Below are 11,466 nucleotides of genomic sequence, written 5' to 3'. Positions count from 1 at the left end.
ATTGGGCATAAAACTGAAGAACCATAATGTCAGACGAGAAGTTTTATCTCATTAATCATTGTTGTCTAAATTTTCAACTTACCACAACGGGCATCTGTGAAATAAGAAGAGCAAGTGCAGACATTCCACTGTCGTCTTTCACACCAGCCGAGGCCCCCTCGTCCAAAAGTACCCGCGTTGCCTCGGCACTGTTGTGCTCGGCGGCGACCTGACGGTAGACAATGACAAAGTTATTAGTTGAGATATGAATGACACTGTTACGATCAACGTAAAGACGCCGAGTCCAAGCTAACACAACAACTTTTAATGGCTGACGAACAAGACCACGCGAGGGCGAGGCGCGGTTACATAACCATCTTAGTCACGTGCAAAACTTAATTATGCAAACTTATTCAATATCACAACATCTTCCCCTTTGTAAAGAAAGTGTCTTTCACAAAGTTCTCGCACAAAAAGCGACTGAGTTCCTTAGTAATAAAAACAACAACAGTGAACATGTTCAGCAATTAATCAGAGTTCCAAATAAAAATGTCTAACAGGTCTAAGTTGTAAAGTCCTGAAAACGGGCTGGTGGTTTCACAATACGACCACTCCTTGTAACAGTCGGATTGGATGCAAGTTCCACATGCTCTGCTGCAGGTTTCACAACAGGCGGAGGTTCAGCTGAAGGTTTCACAACAGGCGGAGGTTCAGCTGCAGGTTTCACAACAGATGGGGAATCTGCTTGTGGCAATGATCGCAGTGGCTCAAATGCTGGTTGCACAATAGCTGGAGAAACTGATTGTGGCACTGATCGCAGCTGTCGGCGATTTCGCCTGTACGTTTGGCCACCCGATACAACAACATAGGAACGTGCGCCAATCATTTTCTTGCAAACAGCTTCTGTCCAAGTAGATTCTTTTGGCTTCTTCATCCTGACTGTCTGTCCAGGTTGCAACTCAGGCAATGCTTTTCCTTTCAGGTTGTAGTAGAAAGCCTGCTTCTGTTTAGAGTTAATCAGCTTGTCTTGGACAGCTTGTGGGGGAAGTGTGTTAGGCTGTAGTTGTTTACTTGACAGAGGTAACAAATTGCGTGTTCTTTTGCTGAACAGCCTTTGTGCTGGGGATGAACCAATTTCTGTGGGCGTGTTGCGGTAGTCTAGAAGAGCAAGGTACGGGTCAAACTTTCCACACGCTGCCTTCTTCATTAGGTTTTCACAAATTTTCACAGCACTCTCGACCTTTCCATTACTTTGGGGATAGCGCGGAGAGGAGGTGATGTGTTGAAAGTGCCAGTCATTTGCAAACTTTGCAAACTCAGCAGAAGAATACTGTGGTCCGTTGTCGGAGATTACAACCTCCGGAATTCCATGACGACTAAAATGCATTTTCAACTTTGCAATAACTGTTCTGGAGTCTGTCTTTTCAAGCTTGTCAACCTCGAAGAAAGAGGAGTAATAATCAACTGTAATCAGGTACTGACGCCCGTCAAAGAAGAACATATCTGTGCCAACTTTTTGCCAAGGCCTTGATGGAATTTCATGGGGCATTAGCGGTTCTCGAGGCTGCTCTGGCTTGAAGGAATTGCAAATATCACACTTGAGAATGAAGTCTTTCAACTCAGCATTCATACGCGGCCAGTAAAACACCTCTCTAGCTCGTCTGAGGCATCCCTCGATACCGAGATGAGACGAATGAACCATTTCCATCATTTCCTTTCTTAGCTTGGCAGGTACAATAAGACGCTCAGCCTTGAACAGCAAACCATTTTGAGCTGTGATTTCATCTCGAAACTGAAAATATGGCTTGACCTCTGCTGGAACTTCATCGGGAGTGCTAGGCCAACCTTCTAGGACAACTGACATAAGGGTTTGAAGGTTTTCATCTGAGGCTGTGCCTTCTTTGAATTCCAATAGTCGTGCTTCTGAAATGGGAAGATCCTCTGTAAGTACTATCGCCTCTAACTCACTACAGTACTCGGTCTGAGTGGGAGGTTCATCTAGATAGGCTCGGGACAGGGGATCTGACATAACCATCGAGCTTCCTTTTTGGTACTTTACATCAAGGTTGTATCGCTGTAGACGCAGCAGCATCCGCTGGAGACGCTTGGGAGCAGAGCCAAGGTCCTTCTTGAAGATAGCTTCTAGAGGCTGATGATCTGTTTTAACGTGTACCACATCTCGACCAAACAGGTACGTATCAAATCGCTCACAGGCAAACACGACAGAGAGAAGCTCCTTTTCAATCTGCGCGTAACGACCTTCTGCTGGAGTTAGGGCTCTAGAGGCAAATGCAACTGGCTGACCCTCCTGAAGTAGGGAGGCGCCAAGTCCAGAAAGCGATGCGTCACTTTCGATTGTGACTTCCTGATTGACATCGTAAAACTTCAACACTGGAGCTTTACAAACAAGATTCTTGATACTCTGGACAGCTTCATCATGAACAGGCAGCCAACACCATTCAGTATTCTTAAGCTCCAGTCGTCTCAACGGCTCGCAGACACTGGACAGGTTTGGTAAGAACTTAGCCAAGTAAGTAACCATGCCAAGGAATCGCTTCAGGGATTTGACATCTGTCGGGGTTGGCATGTCACGTATGGCACGAACTTTGTTTGGGTCAGTCACCACACCATCAGCAGTGAGTAGATGACCCATGAATGGTACTTCTGATAGGCGAAGCTTAACCTTCTGAAGATTAAGTGTCAGATTCAACTCACGGCATCTTTCAAGGAAGGCCGTTAAATTCTGATCATGATCCTTTACTGCTTCATCGACAGTGTCTCCAAATCCACAAACCAGGAAATCATCGGCGATAACTTCCACTCCTTGGAGACCCTCAATTGCTTCATGCATCTTCCGCTGCCATATCTCGGGCGCAGAACTTATGCCAAATGGCATTCTCAGCCAACGAAAGCGGCCAAAGGGGGTGTTAAAAGTGGTGTTAAAGCTTGATTGCTCAGTTAGTTTCACTTGCCAAAATCCACTTTTCGCATCAAACACACTGAACACTTTGGCATTTGTGAGACGAGTTGTGACATCTTCAACTGTCGGTAAAGGGTAATGAGAGCGCTTAATGGCAGTGTTCAAATCTTTGGGATCTAGACAAATGCGAACCGATCCATCCTTCTTGGGGACTGCTAAGACACTCGACACCCAGTCAGTTGGCTCTGTAACTGGAGTAATAATCTCCTTGGCAACCATCTTGTCAAGCTCGGTCTTCATTGCCTCTTTCTTAGGAACAGGCACTCTTCGTGGGGGGTGAACAACAGGGTGAACATCTTTACTCAGCTGGATGTTGTATTCCCCGGGTAAACAGCCAATGCCTTGGAACACATCAACAAAAGGACTAAGCACAGGATCATTGGTGACATCCTCAGAAACTACTGGATCTTGTTTTGGGGCTTCAATTACATTATTGATAGGGGTATCAGCACTAGAGACCATAATCTTGATAAGACCCATCCCCTTTGATGACTGCAAACCAAGCAACGGTGTGACCATCTGGTCGACAATGACAAAATTCAGTTCATGCTTACTACCATTATGTTCCACTTTCAACCTTGCAAAACCAAGTGCCTTTCGCTTCGAGAGATCATGCATAACCAGTGTAATGTCCTTGGGGACAATTTTAGCTTTGCTGTGATCGTTTGTTGCCCTGATGTATTCCTGCAGTGGCAAAATATTTGCAGTAGAACCTGTATCAATTTGAAATGTCACTGATGCTGAATCATTGACAGTTAGTGAAACGAGAGCTTGATCTTGACCACTGATGCTATGAATGTAAAATTCTTCTTCGACCATGTGAACTTTCGCACCTTCTGAGTTGCCATGACACTTGACTGCAAAATGACCTTGTTTACCACACTTCTTACATTTCTGACCAGAGGCCGGGCACAATTTCCTTTCCAGTGCATGTTTACCACCACAAAACAAACACTCTTTCAGCTTGGGAGGTCCCTTGTTTGGCGACGGAAGCTTGGGAGGCGGCGTTTTCCGGCGCTTGTTTTTAAACGGAGGTTTGTGACTCACTCGATTAATATCTTCGTGTCCTGGAGATTCTTCTGAAATTTCGGTCGCTCGCTCGTGAGTAACTTGACTTGCCTTAATAGTTTCGATGGCTTTATCGAGATCGAGGTCTCGCTTTCCAAGAAGCTTTTCACGAACTCTATCATCCTTCACACCGAGAATTAAGCGGTCTCGAACCAGCGATTCTCGTAACGCGCCAAAACCACACGATTCTGAAAGCTTCATCAATGCAGTTATGTAATTATCAAGCGACTCACTGGACAATTGCTCACGTTTGAAGAAAACAAATCTTTCATAGGTTTCGTTCCGTGCAGGGACACAACGCTCTTCGAACTTTTCAAGAACCTTATCAATCTTTAGAGCGTCCGAAGCATTAGCCCATTGGAAGGTGTCGTACATGTCCATTCCTTCTTTACCGATCACATTCAACAGCGAAGCCACCCGAACTTCTTCTTGTTTCTTGTGAATGCCAGCCGCTAGCTCGTAAAACTTCCATTCACGTCGAAACGATTTCCAATTTTCTCCTTGATGCAAACGGTCGGTAAGATTCAGCGGCGAGGGAATTTTCGCTGTAGTACTGACAGCAGCCATGATACTTGTAATGCCACGTGCAACGAACCAAAGCAAACTCGAACGCAAACTATAGACTTCACAACAGCCTACCAATCGCGGACGAAGCGCTGGACTTGAAGACTTCGAAGCTACGAAGTTATTCTGAACAGTTGGGTTAAAATCCCGCGTCTGACACCATGTTACGATCAACGTAAAGACGCCGAGTCCAAGCTAACACAACAACTTTTAATGGCTGACGAACAAGACCACGCGAGGGCGAGGCGCGGTTACATAACCATCTTAGTCACGTGCAAAACTTAATTATGCAAACTTATTCAATATCACAACAGACACTGAAAACCTTGTGCGATTTTAAAGCTGTGAAATACATTGGAACACCGCTCTTCGAACTTCTTTGTCCGGACAAAAAGCTCATACAGTTTCACTTACATTAACCTGCTTAAAACGGACACCAGTTTACACGACAACGGACACTGTTTTGTGACCCAAGTGACACGCTCTCGTAAAACTTAACCTCGCTTTACGGACACTTTTCGGTCACTGCTTATCTTTGTACCGTACATTTTCATTTGTAACGATTGTGTGCCAATTGCATCCTGTTAGAAAATGAAAACTTTTTTACAGTTAAACGCTAGCAATACAGGAGCAAAATTACGTGTCATGCTTGACACTGTCTCTCTTCCGGTGTTTGACACACAGGATTTGTAATTTGCCCGGAAACCCAACTAACTCAACTAACCTGTAAAGGAGTACGGAGTTTGTAGTCTCTGGCATCGATATCTGCGCCATACGCCAGCAGAATCTTCACACACTGAACAGCTTCATTCTTTGCAGCATAGTGGAGTGGAGTCTGGGCCTCACCCGCAGTAGTCACGTGAACATCGGCGCCATTATCGATCAGGAATCTTACCATCTCTTGATAATCAGCTGAGGCAGCCACGTGTAACGGGGTTCGACCATAATCATCAGCCTTGTTGATATCTGCACCTGTAAAGCAACGCTTTCTTGTCAGTGGTACAAGTGACACTGAAAACATTGAAGCACTTAACATAAGCGTTTAAAGTGAGGAAATGAAAGCACACGAGATGGCTGGCTTGTTTATAAGAAGAATTAGTAGAAAATCAGCTGTGTTCTATTGGAAATCCGCGAATCTGATTGGTTCTCCCACTGTTTTCTATTCGCCGATAGAAAACAGTCGCGCGCTCGCGTAGCTCTTTAAGCGATAAATTTTCTTGATTTTTGTCTTCAAAGTGCACAATATTGTAGGTTTTGGACTGCAATCCTTTAGAGTTTCTACTAAAACAATTAGACTACTCGCCCTCGTTTTCTATGAGCGATAGTCAACGTTAACTCGGCTGCGCCTCGTTGACTATTTGCTCATAGAAAACTCGGGCTCGCAGTCTAATTGTTAATTGTCATGATGTATTACCAAACTCTCAAAACTAACACTAAAAGGAATGCATGGCAATCAGTAAAGAGAAATTACAACTCTAATTAGACAACACTGTAGTTGTAGAGCACAACCAATTTGTCAAGCCTATATGGTCGCTTACGGAAGGTGGCCGCTTACGAGAAGTCAAATCCGCAGACCATAAATGCATCCATGGGTAAGCACGCTTTGTCCAAGAACACATCTGGTTATCTGAATAAGTTTCAGGACGTCCACTGCAATTCCTACGTTGCAATTCTGGCAGTGTCACGATGGACACAATAGACAATTTCGAACCATCAGCCCTAAAAGGTCTAAAAGTGATCGCCGTTAACTAAAGGACGGACAACAGGTATATAGTGATTTCAATGGCCAGGATTAACAGTGTAGCATTTTTATTTCTTTGTTTATGCCCGAGGACGATTCTTATCTATATAGTGATTTGACTGGGGAAATGTTGGCATTTTAAAATGGAGGTCGTCAGCACAGGAAGACTCGACTGTATTTTCAGAAACTGAGCTTGAGCCAAGTTCGGGTTTTCAGGAAAATACGATAATGTGACGAATAAAAGCAAAACGTTTGTTTAGGTGTCAAACGGTGAGTGTAAACACGGAAATCCAGTAATTTTGTTGTTTGACTTGCATCACCTTGCCAAACCTATAAAGTGGAACATTGTTTATTCATTGATCATATCCGTCCAACACCATATTGCTGGTCAATTCCACTAACACGTTCGCAATTGCGGTTTCTCGGAGAGATTTAGCCTTGACATCTTTCCTGTTACCAAAGCACGTCTAAAAAATATTTATTTTTATTTTTATTCAATCATTTTAATCCCGGGTTTCACTGTAGATCGTAGTTGGGGTGACGTAACTGTTCTGTAAAGCTCCTGCTAAGCTAGGGTCGATTTCCAGCCGCTTTTTCGGGAAAGTGAGCCTGATCAAACATTTTTATCGAACATTATGTTGGATGAACCTGCCAAACGATCGAAAATGCTCTTCACGCAAAATTTTTATAATTTGAGACTAAACGATCAGACATGTTCATTCCCACACGATGTTGGATGAAATTTACTCCCAACACTCCCTGCAGCGTTAGTCGCGTGTCCTTATCAAAGGCATAATTTGCTGGTTTATATTTGATATCGCATGATAGCCCTAAGGTTATACACAAATGTGAGGAGCTCTCTGCCAGGGTAGCCTGTTCCAAGCTCTCGGTCAGTTGAGCGAAGCGAGCGAAGGATCGAGAGCCCGCTTTCTTTGGTCTTCTTTCTCTCGCTTTTTCTCGCGCCCCACTGATCGAGAGCCTGGCACAGGCTATGCCGGGGGTACAGATATACACATAATTTGCCTGGCTCAGAAGAAAAATAAACAGTTGATCTCATCGATCATACGGCAAATCAGAGTCGGTCATTACTGGCAAACCATAGCTATGTATAAGAAATTTACCTTGTTCGATGAAAAATTGTGCAACATCTGTCCCCCAATTCCTTGACACTTCATGAAGTAACGTTTGACCGAACCGATCACTCGTATTCACAGAAGCCCCTTCACGTAACAAGGATTTAATATGCTCCAAGTCCAGTGAATCTTCCATGTCAGGAGAGCTCGATAGCCTGGTAAAATACTGCAGTAAGGCTTGATTCGGATCATGTTTAGCAGAGGAGCGACTTCGAAGGGAAACATTTGACTGATTAATTTGCGTTTCGTTCTCAACAACCAGAGTCAATCCATCAACTGACTGACAATCCTGATCTTCTGTCTCGCTATGCAGCATAGTGTAAGATCGAACACTCTTCTTTCTGCTTCTACGCTTCTCCCGTTGAAGCATTCTCTCATAGCTCGTCATGTTTTCGTCCCTTCGTCTCGTCGCTGGACTCGGTGCTCGTGGCGGCGTGTTGCTACTATAAACAGGAAGGTTCCCTGACTCGACCTCTTGCGAGTCAACAGACCTACGGCTATCTCTGCCATACTGACGCTCGTGAAGTTCAACATCGTTGCTCTTTTGTGGTAGTATTTAAACGGGAGGCACTATTGGAGGAAGTCGTCCATTTGCGATCTTTTTCACCATAACATCATGCTCTTTGTCTAATGTGTTCGCAGTGAGACGTGACGGTTTGTGAACGGCCGCGTTCGAGTTCTCCAGTGTATTTTTATCGCTTGTCATTGCTTCAGCAGGCGCCACTTTCTGTTTAGCGGCTCGTTTCTTTCCCCGCTTCACCCCTTCTTTTGCTGTCTTCTTCATAGCGGGCCACAAATTTGTCTTTTGATGACAAAAAGCATCATATCTAAGAACATGTTTTTGTTATTCGATCGGTCGTTAACGGCTTATTTCATGTTCAATATCTCCCTAGGGAAAAGACGCAATCAAATGTAAATCAGTGTCCAAAGTTATTTACGGTAGTTTCTAAAGGAGCGGACGGCGAGTGAAACACTTATTAGTTGATTATCAACTAAAAGTGACTAAAGATAAATAAGCTACCGTACAGAATTTTCAAAATTCGCTACGGCTGTTTATTTACCTTTTTCTAGTTGATAATCAACTGTATTAAAGTAAATCCGTGTCGTCATATGTAATGAGAAACCAAAACAAAGGAAACTTAAGAACAAATGTCAACAAATTTTCTGAAACTTTAGTGAAACATTTCCTAGATTTTACCTGGTTAGCTTCGGTTGCAGTACTGCAGCCTCTGCTCGATGACTCTACTGATGCGGATAAAGCTGATCTTTTTGTTTTGGTTTGACTTTAATGACCGGCCTGAAAACTCACGCATCAAAAGTCAGCAGAGCGTGCGTTGTAGTCAGTCACGTTTGTAGCTGCGTGGTGGACGCAGGCGCAATATAATGTAGAGCGCGAGGGGCGCGCGTTTCTCTCCTCGCGCGTCTCCTTCCTCGCCCGCGCTCCTCCAGGTGCAGCTGAGATGGCGATTGCTTAATGCCACAGGTCCACAGGCAGTTCGAGTTCCAAAGTTTAGGATAATACGATGATCTTTTTATCTCTGTCCCACACTTGTGACATGATGAACATTACATCTTTCTCATTTCACTACCGAGCTTTTTTTAAAATTCACCATCTTTCTTTATTTATCATGTGCGTGACTCTAAATAAGTATAAGCATAAGACCTTACGCGGTCAGACCTTATTTGGAGTTCAAAATGAGGTCATGTGAGGTAGAACTTACGTCACACACTTGATAAAGCAAAGTTTTAACCCCCTCCTTTTTAAGAGGAAAGTATTAGTATTTTATTTTAATTTGTTTCATTTGTAACGATATCCTTTTACTTTTCTCAGATTTTTTTCCGTCCGCCCCCTGAAGAAGGCTTGTATTGCAAACCGAAATATAGTGCAACGTTTTGTCAATATATTTTAGTTTTTTTTTTATCCACTTTGTTTATTTTTGACCGCTTTAGCCGTCAAGATCAGTTTGCCGTCTATATTTTACGTTTTAACTAAGTTACTGATGCAGGTCTTCAAGAGATCCGGCACCACTCATCGGTTTGTCGCTGTGATATTGCAATTTTTTATTATATCTTTTTCTAAAGAGGGGCCTGATCTGAAGGGGTAATTGGGAACTGGGAGTTGGGCAAATATTCATTGGGAAAATGGATTTGGGTCACTGGGACTGAGATTTGGTCACTGGGAAGGGAATCACCGACAGAAAAACAATAATAGAACTGGGACTGGAATTTTGAAAATTTTGAAACCCAAAGAACACGTCAAAAGACGCCATTTTCTCGAACTCGCCTGTTGCTTTGTTGTTCGAAGGCTAAGTTCCCAAAGTACTGTGGCCGGAACATGGGCACTTCAGCGCGTATACAGGATCTAAAAACTCTCCGCCATTTAGAAAAAAAATGTGAGGTTATCAAATATCCAGTTCTGGTTACGAGCCGCACTGAGGAAATGGGATTTGGGCTGGGAAACTGTTTCTGATTTAGTCTGATTTCTGTTTGTCACTATTTGTTTGCTTGTTTGTTTGTTTTGGGGGCACGGGAAAACTTTGCCGTGATAAGATATAGTGGCTTCAAACAGTAGTTTAAATTTCTTTATAGAATCCTTTATGTTTTGTTTCGCGGCGGACTTATAATTAATCATCTTCACTGGTAGTATTCATGAGATTGATATCATGCAAGAGAGGATATGTCAAAGGCAAACTGATAATGTCGAGGAATACAAGACCGAAGAACAGTAAAGAGATTTTTACACATAATTAATAGTGTTAAAACGGTGCCTCGCAATGACCGCCTAAGTTGTCCTTTCTCTTTCCGATAAATGTTCTGAGAATATAAACAGGTCAGTACAAAAGACCTTCGCGTCGTTAGATTCTGGCCTAGGCATAAAGGTCGTTTAGTGATATTTGAACGATGGCGGAGCAAATTTGCAAATTAAACAGAAGGACCGGTAAAGTTTTAAATATTCACAAAACTGCAAGCACAAATCATGAAATAACAGTCTCTTTCAGTTTAATTTAAAACCATCTTCTAAGGTCGTATTAGGACATTCGGCTGGAGTATGAAGTTCACTGTTTCTAAGTCAGAACGGGAAAAAAAAATTAAAAATAATCGAAACATCAGTCAATAAATAAAGCAAGTAAACAAGTTTATCCATGGACGGTAACACGTAACAGTAAAAACTGATGAACTAGTGGCCTCCTTCAAAATTAAAATCGTCTACAACATTATTTACAAAATTAAAAAAACTAGTTTAGCATAAAGCATTAAAGGCGCCTTATTTTAACAATACTAATAATTAAAGCTTCACTTTGTTAAAATGCAGAACGGAAAAACAAAGATTAAAGAATTCCGAAATAAAAGGTAACCATAGGCCAGATAATACTGAAATCGTCGTCCTCTTTTTTATCTAGTTAAAGATCTTCCGATTTTTATAGTAAAAAGGGATTTCCTGGGTTTTCCGCGCTGTGTTTTTTTTGGGAACAACACGTCACAGCACTTTTCGTTGCCCATTATCACCTCTCCCAGGAAACAATTTTGAATGCGTTGTACAGCTGGTTCACAATTCATTTCCAAGGGTGGCCACATTTTAAAAAAGTGCCAAAATGAAAATTTCTTTTTGCAAGATATCGAAAAAAACAGCACCACAAGAACCAATAATTTAAATAGTTTTCATTTGAATGGTCACACACTGGAGTTTATCAACAGACTAATAGAAACGTAACAACAACAACACGAATGAACAAGGCAAGGTCTAATTTCGGCTCGGGTTGTGAAAGGGCAAATTGCAATTTTCTTTCCTAAGTATGTTTCAGTTACCGCAATCCCAGTTTAAATTTGTAGTTGAATATAAATCTAACGACACTTGACCGCCAGGATAACGCTTTCGGAACTGCTAAGCTCCATCTGTTTTAAAATTCTCATTAGTAATCTCCTTACATATTTTTTAATGTGAGTACTAAGAAGTTAGAGGTGCATCACTTTTTCTAGTTGATTAATTTTTATTTATTCCA

At 42.5% G+C, this 11,466-nt stretch overlaps 1 pseudogene across 1 annotated transcript; it reads right to left on the bottom strand.

Moving 5' to 3' along the window:
- Positions 1-8: 8 nt before the first annotated feature.
- Positions 9-9,325, bottom strand: LOC144640779 (uncharacterized; annotated as a pseudogene). Its single transcript, XR_013568441.1, has 4 exons — positions 8,664-9,325; positions 7,454-8,354; positions 5,316-5,563; positions 9-208 (listed from the first exon to the last, which is right to left on the bottom strand). The product of XR_013568441.1 is annotated as an uncharacterized LOC144640779 (transcript).
- Positions 9,326-11,466: the final 2,141 nt, after the last annotated feature.

Source organism: Oculina patagonica, unplaced genomic scaffold (genome assembly GCF_052425735.1).
Source record: "Oculina patagonica isolate OP01 unplaced genomic scaffold, crgOcupat unplaced468, whole genome shotgun sequence".
NCBI classification, from domain to species: Eukaryota; Metazoa; Cnidaria; class Anthozoa; order Scleractinia; family Oculinidae; genus Oculina; species Oculina patagonica.
This window is presented reverse-complemented; position numbering and strand designations above follow the sequence as displayed.